Source organism: Bemisia tabaci, chromosome 7 (assembly GCF_918797505.1).
Source record: "Bemisia tabaci chromosome 7, PGI_BMITA_v3".
Taxonomy (NCBI): Eukaryota; Metazoa; Arthropoda; class Insecta; order Hemiptera; family Aleyrodidae; genus Bemisia; species Bemisia tabaci.
The window spans coordinates 43312492-43335549 of record NC_092799.1 but is presented as its reverse complement, the minus strand read 5'-3'; the positions used below and the strand labels follow the sequence as shown (position 1 = coordinate 43335549).

Sequence of the window (23058 nt, the reverse complement as noted above, 5' to 3'; positions counted from 1 at the left end):
GGAGATCATGGAACGAAGATTGAAAAATAAAAATACCACGTTGTCCATCATACGTCTAGTGGACGAGACCAAATGCACAGTTAGCACTGCCCAACTCCAGGTATAAGCCATATTCAATATTTGTGTCACAGACGCTCCACGCTCGAAATATTTTTCCGCAGTGATGCCATTTCTCGGAACTAGTTCCGCATTCCGGAACCTTTCAAATTTTCTTGGATTTTTCTCGGAACTTTTGTAATGGGCCTGTTGCATGCAAGAGATACAGCCGTGCGAATAGACTTTCTAGAGGTTAAATGACACGAAAATTACGATGGTTACATTAGAAAAGTCTGAAATACACTCCTTACTGCGCAATTTGCGTTGTTAGGAACGCGCTTTTTCAAATTTCCCGCGTCTGGGGGCAGTTTTCTAACGGAAACAATTAACGGCAACTCGCGGCTATTTCCGGTCAACTGAAACTGACAACATAACCTAAACATCGGAGCTCGTGATATCGTGAAATGAAATGTAGAAGGATTGCGTTGGATATTTAAAAGTTGATCCATTTGGTTACCGCATAAAGCGTATATGGACCACTATAAGAGATCACGTTGGGTTTGTATACAAACTGAAGGAAGAAACAACAACAACAACAACTTGGCATCTTCCGGAAATCACCGAGCCCGCCGTTTGCTCGTTTCCGGTGATTAGAAAACTGCCCCCAGACGCGGGAAATTTGAAAAAGCGCGTTTCTAACAACGCAAATTGCGCAGTAAGGAGAGTATTTCAGACTTTTTTTAATGTGACCATCGTAATTTTCGTGTCATTTAACCTCTAAAAAGTCTATTCGCGCGGCTGTATCTCTTGCATGCAACATGCCCATTCCCGAAATGTTCCGGATCTTCCGCATTTTCCGGAACTTTTGAAAAAATCTAAAAAGAATCTCGGAACTTTCGATGGTCATGGAGTGGGAGAAATCGGAAAAAAAATTTCTACATCCCGGAACTTTCGAGGGACATGGAGTGGGAGCACTGTTTTTCCTCAAGAGCTTTCCACTTTTCCTCTGACCAAATCAGGTTACATTTTATTTGATGTAAATTCCTCGTTAGTTATCAAGCTGACAACTCGCGCTCATCTATTGTCGGATGAGGCTCCAGAATGAGGCTATCGAACCGCTAATAACGCATCCGTGTCACACATGTCCGACACGGTCCCCCATCGATGCCCATGAATAAATAATAAAAAAGCATTATGTAACGGGGGATCCGGGAGAACAGCGAGAGGGGACGAGATTTCGATGATCGATGGTCAATGTCATGGTTGAGACAATGCTCATAGTCAAATCGGATTAGCCCACTCGAATTTGGACTGTTGATACACCAACCAGACCAGGATCCGGGAGCCTCTCCCTGGTTTCAGAGCTACGAATAAAAGAGAGAACTTTCCTGGGGGAATTTTGATGGAAAAAATAGACAAACGCAGAAAAAGGGCTAGTTTTAATCCAAGACATGACTTATTATGACACCACTATAGAAATATGGTTGTACAAGGGGTATCAATATTGGCCGTTTTTGGGGCCCTTCCTAGCTGAATTTCCTCAATTCAACGATTTTTTGCCCATCGAATATCAATTTTTTAAGGAGTGCATCATAATAAGTCATTTTTTGTTTTGTTTTAGGGCGGTTGTCCACGGTCAGCAAATAGGTATTTGAAAACTTGAAATGTTTAGGGAACAATGTATTGTTCTTCCCGAAAAATTGATAAATGAACGATTTAAAAGATCACAGAAATATAAAAAATTACCTCGCAAAATCACTTTATTTCCAGAGGAGGAGGAGGGGGGGGGGTGGGAGGTTACACCCCCAGTTTCGCAGATATTCATGCGATTCGATATTTTTGGATTTTTATTCCGTGCAGTCCGACGATCTTTATCAAAAAATCGCACAAGGTTGTTGAAAATCCGAACCAATCCCAGAACATTCATTGAAGTATATTCATTCATTTGGATATTCATTAAAAACACTTTGGGGCTTCATTCCGCGCAGTCAGACAATCTTTGTCAAAAAATCGCACAGGGTTGTTGAAAATCCGAACTAATCCTAGAATATTCATTTAACTATACTCATTCACTTGAATATTCATTAAATAATTTTTGGGACTTCATTTCGCGCAGTCAGATTATCTTTGTCAAAAAATCGTACAGGGTTGTTAAAAATCCGAACTAATCCCAGGATATTCAAACGAACTCATTTTTATTTTAATTTTTCGTCAGAATCGTCTAGATTTTACGGTCGGGTGCACTTATCGCGTTCTCCTCGGAGTGAAATAAGCTCCGCACGTAAATAAAGGAGACACGAACTTTTCAGGTGGAAATTCGAGCGGAATCGAGCTCCGGTTTCTGCGGGCCGCGCCACGTAACGGATAGTAAAATTATACAATCGCTAGGGAGCCAAGGCCGCCCACGACTACAGCAGCGCGGCTTTTTTCTAACAGGTTATTGACGCAAATCAACAACACGCAAAATATAACTCAACGACACGATGGACGTGGCAGCCTCTGGAAATGAACGTATCGTGCGTTCACTCTGGGAAAAATATACTTCGTGCCGTTAAGTTACACTGTGCCTGACTTGAAATTTAACCAAAATATTCATGTAGGGTTCGTCCAGTCAAAATATGACGGATCTTACCCATACATGCCCATTGGGTCGTTAACGGCCCATCGCAGTTTTTAACTTCGAGTATTAGTGTAAATTAGGGAATTTCATGTGTTCAACACAGGAAAATCCATGTCTGGGGTATAAGCACGCCTATTTTATTTTTGTTGTGCCTCCTCAACACGTGTTTACCTTGTTTAAATAACGTCAAAAATAATAAGTAAATAAAAAATCAATTTAAAAGAAATAGTTTTGGGCATATATGGGTCAACAAGATCTTTGCTTTTTATAAACGAGAACTTTGCTGGAGTTTTTGGAAGTTCTTTACAAACTTTGAGCGGATCTAATGAAGTTTGATGGGCAAGCACATTTTCATTTTTCTTTCTTTTTTTTAGAAAAAAAAAGAACAAGTGTTCGGCCGAGGAGACAGCAAATTCCGTCTGCAAGATATCTAATAGAAGTTATACATAACCATGTCCTCTGGTCCCTAATTCTGTATTGAGACCAGAGGAAATCGGAGTGCTTCACGAAAATTTAGGGATACAAACGTCTAGAAATGTCAAAATCATACTGAAGTTATATGGCGTGGTTTGAAGTTTGCATTACAAAAAACGAAGTTTCTGGAAAAAGTAGGTACTCTGATATTTTACTAAGTTGGGTTCACAAAAAGTATAATTGCAAAATCGCACTGGAACTTGACTCTCCCATTGGTGCAAAAATGAGTTCTATCACCCGGAACCCAATCTATACTAAATCAGAGAGCTTTCTATCGAAGCTTCGGATATAATTTTTTGACCAAATTCAGAATAAAATTGCTCTGCTTGAAATGTTGCCTCCACTGATTAAAATTTATTTCTTCGAGGATGGTCACAAATTGTGATCTGACGTCGCGTCGTACTAACAATTTTCTGTAAGAAAAATTCTGGCGCTAAGGCGCTTCACAGCATAAATTACAGAATTTGTCTTCATTCGTCTCGGAGGAAACGCGAACCTCTTGTAGCTTGTCATCGCTGAGTCGGTCTTCTTGACTAATCCGCGCACGTGATTGGAACCATTCATCTTCGTCACCTAAAACGAACTCAAGAAAATGAGTGCTCATCGCACGGCTTTCGCCTGTCAATCCTCGGTTTTATTTTGTTTTTTCCTCCAAATTCTTCCTTTTGTCACCTGCTTTTGGAAACTCGACGCGAGTCTTATGCAAAATTTGAACTTTCGTGAACGCTCCGACGACGCGTACGCGCAAATTTTGGTTTCTAAATTGATTTTTGAATCGCCAAAGCACTCATCAGGATTGTAATTTTCCGAGTGAAGCCACGAGCATTCCTACTGGTATAGAACTGATTTCCATTTCACGCTTTTATTTCGCTCCAAATATGGTTCGGATGCTTTTGCGGTGACGCAAATGTCAGCTCAACGACCTTACGCGAGATCCGAGAGAAATGGATCAAGCCTGCAGCTTTAGAATAAAACCGTTTATTGCCCAGCAACTCAAGCCTGCAGCTTTAGAATAAAACCGTTTATTGCTCAACAACTTGAGTGGGTAGTGTTTATACACGGAGAACAAATTACATTGGATCAATAGAGTTTCCAATTTTCCTGGGCGAGAATTTTGCGTCGAATCAACAGGAAATCTCCTTGTTTCACACGGTATTTCAGTTACTTCCAGGAGGCGTCTTGTCACTTAAGAGAGATTCCTCGTTAACTAGACAAGAATTCTCGTCCGGTAATTATTAACAGGAAATTTTTCCTCCGTCTGGGAAGGTTTAACTTATGGACAAATTTTCATGAGAGATGCTATTCTTACTACTTTGATCATAAAATCAATGAAAAGTACTCCGTTTCATTATAATATTTAAAAAAGTTTTCTTACGGTTATCCTTCCGTGATAAAGTCATCGTTCGTTCATTCGTTGAGTTTTCGCTCCAACGGCCGTCAGGGTTGGAAAGATAAAGCAACGGTAAAAGCTTCAGAGCAACAGTATAATTTCAGTCTTTTCCGAGAAATTGTCTGACACTTTCTTATTTATCTGATATTTTAGGGTGGGATTTTTTTTATTTTAGGATAAGATTTTTTCTTTAGCTTCTCAAGAGGACATCTTCAATGTGCCCATTTTATGATTCTGCCTTGCATTGTGCTCAAGAGCACATCACGGCATTACTTATCGATACGTCCCTTGACCTCATCAGGCATCCTGAACCGATTACCAAAACCAGTGAAAACTTAGGAATCGCAATGAGACTTTTCTCGTGAAACTCCAATTCCTTGCGGCAACCCCAACAGAAAACAAGGGGTTCAGTAACGAAGGCATTCACAATTTGTTGTTTTTCATGAAAGAACGTAACTTTATCTCAAAGTTCCCAAATTTTCCCGATTAAAGTGCATTTTTACCAGGATAATTTTGAAAGTCCGAACTGAAAATTCCACTAATTTTTCTTCCAATTGCAAGCGAAAATCAGACAAATTTTCGACGAAAATTATGCATGTTTACTTCCGTAAAATATTGAAGTGTTAGGTCAATTTTACAGCCGTGGTATAAAGTTACGTTCCTTCGTGCGGGAACAATGGCGGATCCAGCAAATTGGCAACACCGATTTTTCTCCATTTAAATCCATAGAAATGTATCGATTCTCGGAGGGGTCAGGTGCTCCGACAAGAATCGATTATTCAACACAGGTTTAAATGGAGGAGAGCCAGTGTTGCCAAATTGCTGGATCCGCCTTCGTGCGGGAAACGACGAACTCACGCACGCGAGGAGGCGGGGGGGGGGGGGGGGAGGCGTTCCACGCGTTTCCCGAGAAACACGGAGTTTATTTCCGATTCGGTAGTAGGTAGGCCCTGGCTCGGAGGGGACCAGGGATTATAACTGTCCTACCCTAATAAAATCTTATCAGATTTATAGCCCTACTGACCCACATAATCTCGGTTCCGAGCCGAGCCTAAGCTTATTTACATTCGTTTTACGGCTTCGGTCTTCCAGACTGATTACTCATCAATCGTTGCGTTCGAAGAGAGCAAGTGTGCTCCTTTGATTCGGATACATGTCGGACAGAGTCGTGGCATGCTTTGCAATATGTCGATTGATCTACCTTTTAAACCGATGGAAAAGGATCGATAAGCAGTATGTTCGCAACGAACACCTTAATAATCGATTCTTTACCACAGCTTCAAAAAAGGAAACATCGATGATCGATCATATATGCCTCGCCAAGTCGCCACTGATGTCGAAGGCATGGTTTGAAGAAAGAAGAGGAAAAGTAAGATAATTCACTTACGAACGTGGGTTTATGGAATTACTTTGACAGGAAACTTACCTAGAACAGAAAAAAAGTACAGGATTATAGGAAAATATTCTTAATTTTGTGTGAAAAAAAGACACTTAAAGGATGTATACTTTCAAAATGAAATACGATTCCTTTTCTGCTTACAGGCGAGAAGTCTCAAACAATATGAAACTATTTAACGTGGCGAGTCATGTGGTGCGGTATCATTCGAAAACGAAGGCGAATCAATTCAGGCTCAGATTTACCGTTTTGTAGAGACTAATGTCCCTTCACCTATTCGGATAAGCATAATGAGAACGTCAGGATACAACTATTCAAGCTTGGAAGTCGTGAGGGGGTATCATCCAAAAATGAAGGCGAATTGACTTTTCCTGTAGCCGTTCCAGGATTGAGGCTGGATTTTCTCTCATCTCTCTAGAGAAGTACGACAAGGAATACATGATACAACTATTCGAGCTAGAAAGTCGCGAAGTGGTACACTGGGAAAAAAAAAAATTGGCCTCCGGCCAATTTATGCGCGGCGCTTCGCGCCGCGTACCGGCGCTACGCGCCGGCATTTGGGGGGCTTCGCCCCCCCATCCGCTTAGCGGATTGGTGCGGGGACCGCACGGGACTTTCTCGCTCGAGCCGGCGCTTCGCGCCGGCATAGACACTTTTACTGGAATATTTAGAAAAATACTGCCAATTTTACAAAATCATAAAGTTTGATTGGAATTTTGATCACAGGATAATAGTTATGAAATTTTTATTCAAACCATTGAACTTCATTGTAAATGTCTTCGCGATATGTGGTGAATTCATATATTCGGACTCGACTTGTTGATTTTATGAGGCATCTTCAATTAAATATGTAATTGATTAACTAAGTCTCCTGTCAAAGATGGCGATCCGTAAAAATCTTAGCTTTTCTACGATTCATTAGGATCCATTAGATTCATTGACATCATACTTCAGATACGATTTTATATTATAATCTCTCCTTAAGCACGGTCAAAAGCCATCAAATATCTACTTGAATGGGTAGAATGAATATTCGATGTTCAAATAGTCTTAAAACTAAACGGTTTTCGCTTAGCATCTCCCAAATTTTAAATTTGGCGGGCGAATCTACCTGCTGGAAGGTTCACGACACGCCCGCCAGGAGCGCCATCTCCTTACCGCGTATCCCCGTAACTCAAAGCGAAAACAATAGAGAGCGCCATCGACAAACGTCAACGAGAGACAAGTCAACAAACGTCACGTTATAACAATTATAACCTCCTTCATTAACAAGCATTAAATCAGTCATATTTGTGCCGAATTATTACATTATATTTGTGCTTAGTACCTCGTAAAAAGGAACCGCAAAAGATGGAATCTGCCGGGATTCTAAATTCATTAACAACAAACATATTAGTTTTTAATAAAGATCTAAGTGTCAGTTCTTGGCGTTAGCTTGATGATTCATAGTACCTTTGTAATGTGAGTATGTATCTAATTAGTTGTCTAATTTTGCTTTGTGATTACCTACGGAGTAATTTTGGAAATAGTATATGATGCATTATATAATGCATTTGAATTCCTAGGTTTCACCTGACTCAAAGCGTTTGCTGCTATTATCTAGAAGCGCTCCGACTCATTTATCAGAGAATTGAGCGTTTCCTATCGGCCCCTCTGCAATTATGAGATTAGTCCATGAATCCTTTAGGAACTTAAATTAATGACTCAGATGGTGCTTTTGAGCCAACTTTCAAAGAATTAAAGGCATTTTTTCAAAATCTACAGTCCATGAGCTCTCCGTGTGACCGAAGTGCTCTCCTCGCTATATGACGCGTAACCCTTCAATTTTTAGTTTAGTCCAAAGACCTCGTAGGAACTTAAATTAATGAACCAGGTGGTGCTCTGATGCCAACTTTCGAAGAATTGAAGGCATTTTATTTTATTTTTTTTCAAATTTACAGTCCTTGAAAATGAGCTGTTTCGCGGAGCAAAGTGCCCTACTTTTGGGCCTCGTATCTCTTGAATTTTGAGTTTAGTCCAAAGATCTTTTTGGAACTTAAATTAATGACCCAGGTGATGTGCTTGATGCCCATTGTTAAAGAATTAAAGACATTTTTCAAAATTTACAGTCTTTCAAAATGAGCTTTCCGTGTGATTTTGCTAAAAATGGACAATTGAGCGTAGCCCCCCCAAATTTTAGCGTACCTCAAAATCGTTGAACGTGCATAAGGAGACCATAGATATGGTGTCCTGTGCCAATTTTGAATGAAATCGAACAGATAGATTCTGAGATATCGCTGTAGACAGATTTGGGGGACGCCACACGGACGGACACACATTTTTTCAAGTATGGTTATTTTTACTCCTGGGACCTTAAAACGTCTAGAAATGATGAAATTTCAACTTTTTTTTTTTTTTTTTTTTGGAGGATGACAATACTTCCTCTCTACCCTATGGGAGCGAGAAAGTAAAAACACATTGGGTCTAGAGTCCAGACTCTTAAAAACATCGACAAGAAAAAATACTCTTGATTCGATCGGATTTTTGCTTAAATCAAGAACCCAGCTTCTTAATTTGAGCGGATTTCCTTTTGATTTGAGCAAAAATCTGATCGAATCAAGAGTATTTTTTCTTGTCAATGTTTTCAAGAGTCTGGACTCTAGATCCAATGTGTTTTTTTTTTCCAGTGCGACATGTCTTTGACCATTCCGTGAGGCTGGAAATCTCATCTCTTCAGCAAACCATGGCAAGGAATAGGGGATAGAACTATTCGGCCTTGGAAGTCGTGGTGCAATATCATCGGAAAATGAAGGAAACTCTACTGGTTATGAGGCCCGCTGTAACGACAGCACGCGGATCACGTATGCAGACAGAAACGAGACGGTTCATCGCGCAATAAACGAACACTCGATCGGTGAAATAACTTTACGATGATGTGCATTCTCAAGAAGCACGTAAGAACCACAAGGCTGTAATGCGCAAGATGGAGCTTCGTAAAAATTTCTGGCGAATAAAAGCACTTTCTGCAAGGAGCCGTCTAATCGAACTTCTCATTTAGGATCAATAAGCAAATTGATTCGATTGAAAAGACGGAGTGGCGCATATTTACAGTTTGGGGGGAGACAACGAGAGGAGATTTTAGCGATGCTAAGTTTCTTCCATCGAGTATTTTCTTCTTCCTATTTCTTTTTTGGAAAAATATTCGAGTGTTCCTTGAAACGTTCAGATCCTCCGTATTAAATTGAGGGTGAATTTTCTAAAAATGTTCACAAAAAATGTGCAAGTTTTCCGTAAATTTCGTATTTTATTAGATAAACATTGGCAACGTCCGCATGCAAATACGATGTTATCCTTCAACGTGAAAGAAATGCACACAAGCTCAATGTGGAATCCACTCCCTCGGGTCCACGATTGACGAGAGGATAGGCAGATGATAGCGGGTTCAGCGTTAAGTGGCTTGTAAGGAAAAGACTCCAGATCTATAGGAATATTACGGAACTTCAGTTATTCTTCTACTAAAGGCAGTTCACTTGAGGGCGAGACCGTTAAGAGATCTGTCACATGATTTTGTGAAGGTTTGAAAAAAGTGTTCACATTCTATGAGCCTTAATTATAATGACCTTCATACCTATACAATTAAGTGTTTTTGTCTTCTGAAAGCTGTGATTTTTTTGTAAATCTTGTAAAAAGACCGAGCTTACTGGTTTAGCGAAATCGTTCAGTTCGTTTAACTTGGAATAAGTAGGTATTTGCATTCTGCACAGAAAAACAGGTTCAGTGTGCATGCGTAGAGAGATAGATTAGATGGCATCACCTAAACTTTCAATAGGTGCCAGTCCTGCCCGAATCGGTGTCTGGTCCAACAAGGGTAGGGTTGAAGTCAGTCCAAACTCTGGGTGGAGCCGTTTCAGGGCCCAGAGAGAGAGAGAGAGTCCTTTTTCCCGTGTAAAGAAAACCCGATATCGAAAATTTGGTCAAACCTGATGTCTTCGGTAACACAGTAGAGGAATGTATGATTCCATAGTTCGAAACTCACAGGCACCAACACGCCAAATGCGCCTAAAAAATCGGCCATGGCGCCTAAAAAATGAAGGCTCCGCGCCAACGTGGCCCCTAAAAATTGCCCCCTAGAAATCTGAAATTTCATATTAAGTGAATATTCGAAATTTTCAGCACGACAAGTGAAAGCTTTTTCTATTCTTCACGATTTCATCATCTGCGCTTTAGTCTTCCCCAAGTTACAGCTACTTACTATATAGTTCTGTTACGAAAACATCTTGCGTCTAACTTTTCACTAAATGCGCCGTAATATATAGGCTAAAAGTCAATTCGGCCCATAAAAAATCTTCAATGGCGCCTAAAATTCGGGCTTGTGCGCCACATGGTTCCTAAAACTCAAAGGTGAGTTTCGAACACTGTAGATTCCTTGTCATGCATGGCCACAGCCCATAGCTGCATCTCACCGTGAGGATTGACCCCAACTGGAAGGCGGGGGTGGGGGGGGGGTGTAGTAGGACCGTTTTTCGTTTGTAGAGCGACGCAAGCATCCGAAATGAGCGCGTCGACTATAATGGCCCGTCGGAATCGGGGTCCGTTTCCGCCGGTCCGAATCCGAACGCCGAACGCCGAACGCCGAACCGTTCGGACGGGAAGCGTCGGCGGTGGACCTTGCAATTGAATCCGCGAGGGTCACAATTATTCGGGAGTAGCGGCACCGCCATTTCCATCTCCCGCCCGTGACCGATGGATGCTGACGCCCGGAGACTCGATCGGAAAAATCCCCGAATCGGAACGCGAGACAATAGGACGGCATTGAGATCTCCGCGGTCGTGAAAAGTCGCCGACGGGGAACATCGCTGGAAAAACGGGTCACTCGCGCCGGTCACGGTGTCCAAATTTAGTGGAATCCGAAACTTTGGTGGTTACGCAGCCAGTATCTTCTAGAGCACACAGCGACCAGCGGGCTGTTCATTGAAATTGATAGACAGAGAAGACGTAGGGAGTGATCCTAATGGTTGAAATGGATGGTTCTTATAGACTAAAGGAATTAATGATGGATAGTGGAATCCAAAACCTTGGTGGTTACGAAACCAATACCATCAAGAGTACTCAGCGACCAGCAGGCTGATTGTTGAAATTGGTAGACAAAGCTACAGACAAATAAGACATACGGAGTATGGAGCGATCCTGTTGGTTGAAATAGGTAGTTCTTATAGACTAAGGTGATAAATGATTGACTTACTATAGAGTCTCTCGTGAGTTGCCGTTAGTTGGTCAATTGCCTACCTCCTTTCTCTGATGCAAACACCCGCTACCACCAAAAGGAGCCCTCTATATACATTTTGTCTTCTTCGTCTATAGCTTTGCCAATCGATAACAAAAAAATGGAATAAATTGGGTCAAATAAATTGGAATATAGTCAGGAACATACTCAAAAGTCGAGTAAAAATTGAACCAAATTTGGTGGAATCCGAAACTTTGGTGGTTACGCAGTCAATATTTACAAGAGTTTCTAGCGACCAGCGGGCTAATTGTTAAAAATGATGGACAAAGCAATAGACAAATAAGACGTAGGGAGTATTGAGCGATCCTATTGGTTGAATTGGGTGGTTCTTTTAGAATAAGGGATAATAAATGATGGACTTACTAAAGTGTCTCTCGTGAGTTGCCGTTAGTTGGTCTATCACGCATTGCCTTTGTCCATTGCAACCACCCGCTTCCATCGATTGGATCCCTCTATATCCCTTTTGTCTTCTCCGTCTAAAGTTTTGTCTATCAATTTCAATAATCGGCCTGCTGAGCGACAGGAGCGTCCGAACAGTCGAACAGGCTAAAAAGACGTCATGCTCGAGGAGAACTTGTTGCACTCCTGACTGCCTGACGCAAAAGTCGTCGGCAGATCTTAGATTTCGCCCGCAAAATCGAGCTTATGCAACCCGGCCCACCGCGAAGTTCAAGTAATTGTACGTTGGGTTCGAACCCAACTCCGTCCATTCTTTATTGATTTACGCTCGACGCATTCTCTAATAATGTCGAGTTTGTCTTTCGAACAGCATCCCAGTTTGTTATAATTTCACGTTACAAATCTGGGCGAGAGGAGCGTCAAAACAGTTAACCTAAAAAGACGACATGCCCGAGGAAAACAATAGTTGCGCCCGTGCCCTGGCGGAAATTCTGTTGGCAGATCTCAGATTTCGCCCGCAAAATCGAGCGTATGCAACCCGGCCTACCGCGAAGTTCAAATAGTTGTATGTTAGGTTCGAACCCAACTCTGTATACATTTCTCCATTGTTTTGCGCTCGACGCATTCTTTAAATGCCGAATTCATCTTTCAAAGAGGCGTCTCAGTTGATTTATATTTTTATCGCTTTATTTCTTAGTAATTGAATTACATACTGCAATAACGAGCCACTATCTCTGAGTATCCTATGAAAGCACATATCTGCAGAGCGGAAAAATGGCAAGTATGTTGTTTCTGGAATGGGCTAGATGCAACCACCCACTACCACCAATAGAAGCCCTCTACATACATTTTGTCTTCTTCGTGTAGAGCTTTGCTAGTTAATTACAACAAACTGGAATAAATTTGGTCAAATAAATTGGAATATAGTCAGGAATATACTCAAAAGTCGAGTCAAAATTGAATCAATCTTGATTGTGATACAGAAACATGCAGAATACCACCATTCGTGACGGGCAATGCGACTGACCCATTGTCATAAGATGATTCGACTCTTCCCTTGGAACTTAATTGCAAGTTTTCTTTCCTGGGTCCCGCAGCTCGGAAGTAGGTTCTGGCGCCATTAGATCCGCGTATCGCGCGCGCTAACCAACCCGCGATTCGCAATCTTTGACCCATCAACCGTCAATCAGCGGCAAACCGCGGCTGATGGAACGAGATGATGACCTGAGATACGGCGAGTTGTTGTCAAGACTATCGCCGAACTCTGCCTATTTAACCATTCAAAAAAAAATGACAGAGTGACTGAGTGAGGTCGTTCCGAAAGTTCGTTAGTTAATAAAAAAAAGTTTGACTTGCTGGGGAAAAATATTCCTAATTTTTCGACATGGTTTAACTGATTAGATATAAGTAAGAATTTTTTCATGCTTTAGGAATAGAATGTGATAAACAGAGCAGAATGTTATGGTGCCTGAACCTATGCTAAAGTTCGTTAGTTAATAAAAAAAGTTTGACTTGCTGGAGAAAAATATTCCTAATTTTTCGACATGGTTTAACTGATTACATATAAGTAAGAATTTTTTCATGTTTTAGGAAAAGAATGTGATAAACAGAGCAAAATGTTATGGTGCCTGAACCTATGCTAGATATTTTTGCCTCACTTTCAAAATTTAAAAGACATCGGCTGAAATTCTGGTAGTAATCTCCGCGAGCATAAACTTCGTGAAACATTTTCTGAAAAATTCGTGTTTTTTGATTTCCCTGACGTCTCCCTGACAAGAAAATCGCTTGCAAAATAAAATTGCCTGACATGCCGAATTTTCCCTGACGTTTTCCTTGGTTTCCCTGCCACAAAAAAACGGAATTCCCTGACAGTTCCCAGTTTTCCAGATCACTAGACAACCTGTCGGCCTTAAGGCCCCGACACACCTGCGAGTTACAAGCGCTTGATGAAAGTGATACACCAATAGGCAAAGATGATTTCGATAGGTTTAAATCGTGATCGATCGTAATCCTGGTTTCCTATTGGTTTTTCACATTCAACAAGCGCTCGTAACTCGCATGTGTATCTGCCGCTTGAGAGCAGATTCGTTGCAGACTGCAGTTGCTGGAGCCAACTGGAGTGGTTTTCTGTATTCTGTGTTTCATCCGTTGGTTTGACAACACGGCGAGCTTTGGCCGTAACGACCCAGTAGGCGTATTCGTAGGCACGGAAACGAGCAACTAGTACTGCTACACGAATAGCGCACGTCTGCGTCTCGTCGTCTCATCCTCTTCCGATCCGATCTGGACCGGTCGCGCGCGGTTATGTGGGCCACTGGAGCTCCGAGAGCTACGACCCCGCATTCCCAGACCCCTCTCTCCCGCCCGGGAAACTCATATGAAAACATCCATTTTTACGCCGTATCGGCAACTAGGTGAATTATTCACTCTCTTTATCTTCATGTTACTCAAAAATTATTTTTAAGTTAAGTATAGACCATTTCGACGGTGAAACTACCAAACCACGTATCTCGTTTGCGGTGTTTAAAAATCTACGCTCACATTTTATTTTTTTTGAAGTAGACCAAATCAATATCATTCTTTGAAATTTTCACAGAATTTTCTCCGCACGAAGAGGAAAAATCACAGAAATTTTCAAGACTGGATGTTGAGTAGTTTTTCATTTAAAAAATAAAGTATGACAGGAAGTCTGCGACGTCGCAAACCGAGATACGTGGTTTGGTAGTTTCACCGTCGATTTGCTTTCGAATTGTAACACAATATTCGGTGCTACAAGGAAAAAAGGGGTAGGGGTTAAACCCTAACTTGGACATTTCCAATGAATTATGGTAGTGCCCCAATAAATTAGGTTACTATCCCAGATGTTGCGATACCACCAAAATGAATTGGAAATGTCTATAATCCATTGCTTCAATTTTAGGGGGTTACCCCTGGGACTTTTTTCCAGTTATGATGCGAACTGAACTGAAGAAAAATAATTGAGGGGCTTTACGAGGTGCGTAAGTGCAGTTTTCGAGGAAACCGTGTTTGAAGTTTCGAAATTACATGGATCCTTATGGCGGAGAGAAAGTTCAAACTGACTTTCTGATGCTTAAAAATTGAAATCGGGGAGCGAATTTTTCACAGAATATGCATTAAGATTGGTTTTAATTGGAATCATTAACATGTCAATTTTTTTTTAAATCTGCACGTACGCGCCCTGTCCTCCTAAGTCCCTCAATTTAGAGACCGAAAAAATAACCAACATAGGTGGAAAATCCCTCAAAACTCGAGGTAATATTGTTTAAAAGTTCACGCTAAAAACATTGCACAGCGCTCCGTTCTCTTGAGGAAATATATTGGCAAAGTAGATATTTGGGGCATTTAAAAATCCTGTTGACCGCGACCAAAACATCCACCTTTCAACATACATACTGTGTACTCAACTTTGAACCCGAGTCAACGAATTACTGAGCGCTGAATTGAAATTTTGCAAGCTCTGATCGGACAGAGACGTTCTATCTTTCCTCATTCTTCTCCTTTTCCATTTTTCGTGGAAGTTCGTGGGCCATCGGAGAAAAAATCGAATATCCGACTGAATTGGCGACGAAGCGAACTGATGGAGCTCCATTTTGGTGTAGTTGATCGATCGGACCGATATTGATCCGGTGATTGATGCGCGGAGGATTCCACCGTTGAACGAGCGGAACCGAACGGTGCCCGACCCCGAACGACCGCGCCTCGCGAGTGGATTCGCGGATACCGACAACACGTGCGACTCATCCTCCGCGACTAAACTTCGGGTTCTCGTTAAAGTCCTTTTAAAGGTCTCTCAGTTTATTGGACTACATTTTGCAATTAAGAACTATAAATTTCGGCCCGATTTAAAAACAACGTATGTGCCATTAGTTTCCCAAGGCACATAAGTGTTTTTCCATAAGATCCAGAATTTATAGTTCCAAATTGCAGAATTGAGTCCTATTGTCACTCACAATCGGCTCGGTCCAAAAATTGAATGAAATGAAAATGAAAGCTGGTGGTTGCAATGGACAAAGGCAACGGGTAAAAGACAAACTAACAGCAACCCAAGAGAAACCCGACAGTTAGTTCATCATTTTCTCCCTTAGTCTACAAGAACCACACATTTCAACCGATAGGATCGCTCCATTACCCCTATGTCTTCTTTGTCTACAGCTTTGTCTATCAATTTCAATAATCGGCCCGCTGGTGCGGCAACTACCGTATCTTACCTTCCAGCGGGCCGATTATTGAATTTGATAGACAAAGCTATGGACGAAGACGACAAAAGGGATTTGGAGGGATCCTATTGATGGAAGCAGGTGGTGGCAGTGGACATAGGCGGTAGGTAATGGACTAACTAACGGCAACCCGCTAAAGACCCGACAGTTGGTCCATCGTTTTCTTCCTTAGTCTATGACAACCAACCATGTCTACCAATAAGATCGCTCCATACTCCCTATGTCTTCTTTGTCTATCGCTTTGTCCATCAATTTCCATAATCGCCCCGCTGGTCCGGCACCTCGTTTCCCTTCATCCCTCATGCAAAGCGCGCGATGAAAATCGGGATTGCGAATGCGGTTCGGTGCTCGATGGGTATCGCAACGAACACGAGCCCCTCTCGGGGGGCTGGGGGGCTCTGGGGGTCCAGGGCTATCGCGATGTTGCGTGCGAATCGGCGTGGCCCAACGGGGTCACACTTTCGACACGCCGACACGGACACGCGGAGCCGCGCTCGTGATGCGTCGTAAGTGCGCGTGCGTGTCCGCCCCCCGACCCAACCCCTTCGCGGCCGGACCACTCCCCAAGGAAATGAATTGTTATCAAAGCGCGGAACGGTGCTAAGTTGAAAGTCGAGCGACTTCCAATTGACACTCTTCAGCTCTGAACGGATCGCACCCATGGCTGGATCGTGACCTTCCTTCATCACGGAGAGGATAATCTCGGCTAAACGAACTGGAAAGTTCGGTAGGCTTTAAGTTTAAGTAAGCTTTACATAGGCGGATGCAAGAGAGGGAGGTGTAGGGCACACTGGAAAAAAACCCCATTGGATCTGGAGTCCAGACTCTTGAAAACATTGACAAGAAAAAATACTCTTGATTCAATCGGATTTTTGCTTGAATCAAAACGGAATCCGCTTAAATTAAGGGGCTTGGCTCTTGATTTGAGTTAGATTCTGATTGAATCAAGAGTACTTTTTCTCGTCGATGTTTTTAAGAGTCTGGACTCTAGATCCAATGTGTTTTTTTTCCAGTGTACGGGGTCTGCGCCCCCCTTCGCCCGAAAACAAGGAGGAAGGAAAACGGGAAGAAAAAGGGAGGAAAGAAAGGGAAAAAAGAGGGAAGGATGGAAGGCACGTAGGGAAGAAGAAGGATGGAAGCTGGTACGCTGGTAGGTTGGTAAGTGTTTGAGACGAAAGTGACTCAACCTGCGTATAAGATGCTTTAAAATTTCGAAAATTTCCTTAAGGAAGCCCCCCGGACTGCCCTCCCTTCCCCCGTTCGGCTGGATCCGCTTTACGGTTCAGAAGACTGAGACCAAAATCATGCGAAGTACCTTCTTTGGTTGATGGAACTAAATTATAGTTCTAAGAACCAGAAACTTAGTTTATATGGAACACATGCAATATTGATCGTTTTGCGATTTATTAAAATTATTTAGTCCTCTCAACCGAAAAATACTCACTGAACTTCGTAGGTTGTTTGCTTTGCGATTTCATTGAGGGATGATTAAGGGAAGGGGCGGGGGATTAAATTAAGGTGCAAGGGTATGCAAGATGAAGTTGATGAGTAGGGTATGAAATTGAGCATCAGAACAGAATTTGAAGCACAGGAATACAGGATGAAGAATTCCTTTGAATACAAAATTTCTTGATTATTCATGGTTTTTGACCGAAATCATCACTGACTTTCAAGCATGTTGATTATCAGAATGCTCCTCACGAGCCATGTTTTGATAAGACGGAAAATACAGGGTCTGAGAGAAAAATTATCCCTGACTTTTCATGATTCAGTAAAATTTATTGTCTCCTGATTTTTTTAGCACTGTCATCCTATTTCATTCGCGACTGAATATTTCAAAATTTCTTTTTATTTGATACATGACTTTAATTAATCATCGAAAAAAGTGCCTCTGTATTTGACAAAACCGATAATTTTCGCTCCCAACTTAACGCGTTTCCCTGCTATTTTCCTCTGTGTCCGAACAATTCGCTGAGCCGACTCTGTTGTGCTGTCATTATCTTGGATTCGCTTGCAGCCATTGTGCGAGCTTTAACAATGGCAGCTAGCATGTAACTGTCTCGTATTGTGAAGATCAATTTGCGCAAAATTGGATCAAGGACTTCCGATGCGTAGAAAAATGTAGCGAAAAATACTCAAGTCCCGAAGTGTGAAGTGTCAACGTAACGGTGCGACTCAACATATCAGTTTCGGATTTTTTCCGATTCATCAGAAATCCAGCCGGTCCTCTTCTGCCGTGCTAAGGAAAAAACACCGTATATACAATTGAATGGTGCCAAATTTCTAAAATGCGAGATTTTTCTGAACATTTCTGCATATTTTTTCTTGGAGTTATAACTTAATTTTATAGGCAATTCAATCTCCTTTTCGGAAAATGTTCATAAAAAATAGCCATAATAATTGTTCTTTAACCAGGGTTGATTTTATCAGGGAAGTTGGCACCATTCGAATACTCATAAGACGTTCTTCCTTGGCATGGCAGTCTAGTTTGTAGAGCTGCGAGATCGTCTGGTCGTAAATTTTCACCAAAAAACGGACTAATAGCTGCCTTAAATTAAAATGTCATTCGAGGATTTTTATAATTAGGGAGCAAAAATGTCACTCAGGTATGTCACCGGTTCAGTGACCAGATGAGAACCGGTTTGGCTCGCGCCGCGACGACACAGTGTGTCTTCTTTTTGGATACGTATAGTTCTGGGTTGCCTAATTTGGCTGGGAAAAAACTTCAGAATCCAGAATTTTCCTTTTTTTTTTTTTATCCACTTGGGTCACACTGGGCACTAATTTGTGGTTCAGTGGCTAAGAGCCCTAATTTAAAGTGGCTCTTGCTTTTCAAAATTGTTCAATATTCATTTATAATTGAATTAATTCATTCACCCCGATCCTAGACTATGTCTGTTTCTAGTTTTATTATTTTGAGACCATCAGTCCATCGCATTTCATTTTTTTCATAGCTTTAAGGAAAGAATTGAAAAATCTAAAAAGAAGTACAATTTTCACGCAACTATGATTACTTTTTCTCTGATTTTGATTTTCATCAAAGTGTACGGATTTTCTTAGTTTTAATTTCCTTGAAGGTAATATAGACGGTCAGGAGACTCCTACTCCCCCACTTTTCTTAGATTAAATATTTCACTATTCAAAAATTTGGAAAGGGCTATAACTGAAATTATCCGTGTTTTTTTCGTCACCAAAAAATATTTTCATCGAGAGTCAAAATGTAAACAATAGTGTATTTTCTCGAAAAATACCGTAAAACGAGAAGAAAAATGCAGGTTTGTTTAGAAAAAAATGTGAAACGCAAAAACATGATTTTTGTACATGTTAAAATTGCAATAATTTTGGAAGAAAAGTATCTCGTAATTGATGTAGAATATTGTTCTGTAGTTGTTGTTGTTGTTGTCTGGTTATTGCGGCAGAAAAAGTGGTTCTGAAAAATACATTATTTTTAGAGTTGGCGGCTATGTAGTAATGTTTCTACCAGTGCGCTTCCCTTTCTCGCCGACAGAGCGCACTGACTCGCACGGAATCGCACCAATCAAAGTAAATCATTAATGAAACGCCTAGAAAAGATTAAAGGAACAGATTTTTACCATTACGGCAAGAAAACCCGTAACAAGTACTTGAGGATTCAAATAATTGGAATATATGATGTATTTTCTCTGTCAGAGGCTATGCGACCGCTAAACTCATGCTAATGAAATGTGAAATGGTTTTCTTCTTGTAAGGTCGATTCCCTTCCCAACCTCATAAAAAGGGTGCTTGCCTCTTGGCACACAGAGTTCTCAGACCCTGTGGAGTATGGCTATCAAGACATACTCAGCACATAATTTTTGGACTGAGGAGCAGTTAGCTGTCTAGCACGCTGGCGCTTCTCTCATAAAAATCAGACACCCTGAATTCAAGTCGCACTCACTTGAGTGCTGAAAAATCCCGGAGCCTTCATGAACTCCCGTGGTTTACCAGCCTGCGGAGCCACAGCGATGCCGAGACAATAGCACGCGGATTTGTTTACAAACAGTCCTTGACTCGATGATCGCACGGTGGCTCGCTGAGTTGCGTCACACGGAACAGGTGTTACGAAACGGTGCCATTCCACCGGCCGGGGCCCCTCCAGGCGCCACGCTACTCATCCCATGCCCCCCCCTCCCTGAAAAAGAACTCGCGCTTCACCCGCGGTTCGCGAGTAGGGGTGCGACATCCGTCTTCACCCTCCTTTGTCCGGAGTCACCCCTCGCGGCAGGTTGCCAATTCAGGGGTTCAAATTCGCTTGAGGGTTGGTGTTTTGGGTGATTCCTCGCAGAAACGGCATCGTTGGTGTTTTTTCCAGCTTTGCTCGGCGCGAGAGGGGTGTGGGAAAGTTCAATACTCGAGTTGTCGAGAGGAGTGTTTCGAGTCGATTACGGGTGCTTTACGCCTATATTTTTTTGACATCTATGCAGTGATACAATGAACGAAAACCCGGTGCGGAGGGGAGATATAGGTTTTTAAATAGAGTCAGAGAATATTTATGTTATTAATTCTTTACAGAGAGAGGGAAGGAAAAATTATGTCCTTTATAGGAAAGACTTTGTTCCAAGCTGCATTCGATTGCTTGAAACTTTGAAGGGGGAATTTCGGGCATGATTAAAGATCACAATGGGAACCTCCTACATCCTCATTTAGGTACCAAAGTTCCCAACCCTGATATGAAATCCATTCCTGTTCCTATGCATGGAAACGTAATGTTTTACGATTTTTAGACTTCTTGAGCACTCAATCTCGATTGATTATATTTAGTTATGCTAAATTTTACTGCAACTTTCTTTTCCCGAAAATGTTCGCCCTAGAACGGTATTAAAATTAATTTAATCACAGGTAAATGTAGCGAAAATCGCGCTGTCGATTGAATTGTGTTTGAAGAAGGAGAGAAGCGGGGGGAAAAGGAAGAAAAAGAGGAAAAAAATATTGCAAACTTTCTGTATGGCGGACAGAAACGTCTCGGGGAGCTCATTTAAATGATATGGGTATTCCCTTAAAAATTGATTTTCAAAAAGATAAAGACAGAGGAAACATACTAACCGGCCTATTGATCGACTGGATGGAGGGGGGATGAAGAAAGATCAATGGACGGTAATCGGTATAAAATCATAGACGATGGAGGTGATCAATTTGAAGCTTCCGTCATTTGCAGTTCGAAGAATACGGTAGTTAATTACTGAAACTGCAATTCCAGTTGATTAAAGAAAGGAGCTTGACCCATTTCACCCACCGTATGCTTTATGATTGTTCCGGCATAAATATTGCAGTTGGCATTCGGAGCTATAACAATGAGTGAGTGCATACAATTCAACAAAGAGAGCTTAGAGACGTGAATCGAGTCGGTCGCTGATATGAGGCTGTGCGAGTTCAATTTTCAACACTAGGTAATAGGTAAGTACAATGGCGGTTTCATTTTATGAATGTAGAAAAGTACTCTGAAAGTACAAAGTTTGATCAAACGAGCTACATGTTTGGCGTTCAAATATCGCCCGCGAGGTTTGCCAAACTGAACTTCCGCGACTTTTCTTAGATTTTCCTGTTTTTCCGGAAAAATATCACGTTCTTCAAATTGGAAGGGCAACTTTTTCACTGGAAAAAAAAAAACACATTGGATCTAGAGTCCAGACTCTTGAAAACATTGGCAAGAAAAAATACTCTTGATTCAATCAGATTTAAGCTTAAATCAAAAGGAAATCCGCTCAAAGTAAGAGGCTTGGTTCTTAATTTAAGCTTAAATCTGATTGAATCAATAGTATTTTTTCTTGTCGATGTTTTTAAGAGTCTGGACTCTAGATCCAATGTGTTTTTTTTTCCAGTGTAGTTACTTTATACCGATATATAACTTAAAAACTGAGGAAAAATTTTCTTAGAGGAGGTTAATAACTCCTTGAAAAACATTTTTCGGAGTAAACGGAGAGGAAAATGAGGTCTACTCTTGCGAATTTAAATCAAGTTGCACGACCTGTTTGAGTATAACTTTCGATCCGATCATCGTTTTCAGTCACCTTAACCCGGTTTTAAAAACTCGAACGGAAGCAAGTTAATTGAGGGAAAGTCGATTAAAAGCGAAATTAAACGCACTTGACACATTTGGCAAAGCGCACAGGAATGAGGAAGAATTTGATGCTACTGATGGAGGAAAGCAAAACTCTGGCAAGTTTGATGTAGTTGGGCTGGTTCTGGTAAAGTACGTCGTCCCATTGATGAGTCATTTTATCCTGAAAATCACTCCGGAAAGACCCTTTTCTACCATCCCTGGTCTATATTAAATTAAGCTTTCATATCAGCTTTTCGCAGAGGACACGTCACTGATGCGGATGCTCATCCCTCTTCCTACTCGTGCTTCCCGAGGGCTGAAACGGTAGCCCCTCCCTTGCTTCCATGACTCTCTTGCGGCCGTTCAGCGAGGGTGAGAAAAACGATTTCATTCATGCATAAAGCAGATAAGAATGAAGACATCGTTTGTACTCGGCTCTTTATGACTCAGATTCTTTATCGGGTCGTCCGTAAGAGAAATCATACACTTTTTCAGATTTTATGAGATCTCTCTTCCTCTACACTGAAAAAAGTGCCTTGTCCGAGAAACAAGGATTCTAGTCCCCCAGACAAGACCGTCTTGTTATATTTGATCCACAAGGCATTCTTGTTCGTGGGACCCATACAGTCTTGTTCAGGGAACAAGACTTCCTTGTTGCATAAGTCAAAAGTCTAGTCACGGTAACAAAATTGTCTAGTTCTGGGAACAAGACTTGTCTTGTCACAGTATTCGGAAGAAAATAAAATTGCAAAAAAATGTCACAAATTTATATGAATTGCAATCTTTATATGAAAATTTAATTAATCTCTACTTCCTTCACTCCTCTTACACCAGAATTGTCCCATTCGATCTTTCAAATTTCACCGACCTGATCGGGATTTGAACGCGGGCCCATCTGGTTGTGGACCGAGTGTCTTACTGACCGAGCTATCCGGGCTAGTTGTATAATGAAGCCGAATTATAAGTATAAGTACAGCCCACAGAATTACTTTTTCATTGTGTTGCTATCTCAAGTCTGTGGAATGCGTAGAGCATCAGATTGTTTGGTTTTTTTCTTTTTTACTATTTACCGTTTACGAAAAGGAATTTACACTCTGCATCAGATAAAAATGGACAATTTAGGCCGGAAAAATGTGTTTCTTCAAGCAACGATGTTTCCTTTGTTCGCCGTGTTAATGATTCTA

At 41.4% G+C, this 23058-nt stretch overlaps 1 protein-coding gene and 1 non-coding gene across 3 annotated transcripts in view; one reads left to right on the top strand and one right to left on the bottom strand.

Annotated features, from left to right (window-relative positions):
* Positions 1-23058, bottom strand: part of LOC109043420 (uncharacterized) — a 295984-nt gene that overhangs the window by 245318 nt on the left and 27608 nt on the right. The window lies entirely within an intron of this gene.
* LOC140225182 (U11 spliceosomal RNA) lies at positions 19568-19692 on the top strand. Its single transcript, XR_011900319.1, has one exon. It is a non-coding gene; the product is annotated as a U11 spliceosomal RNA (small nuclear RNA).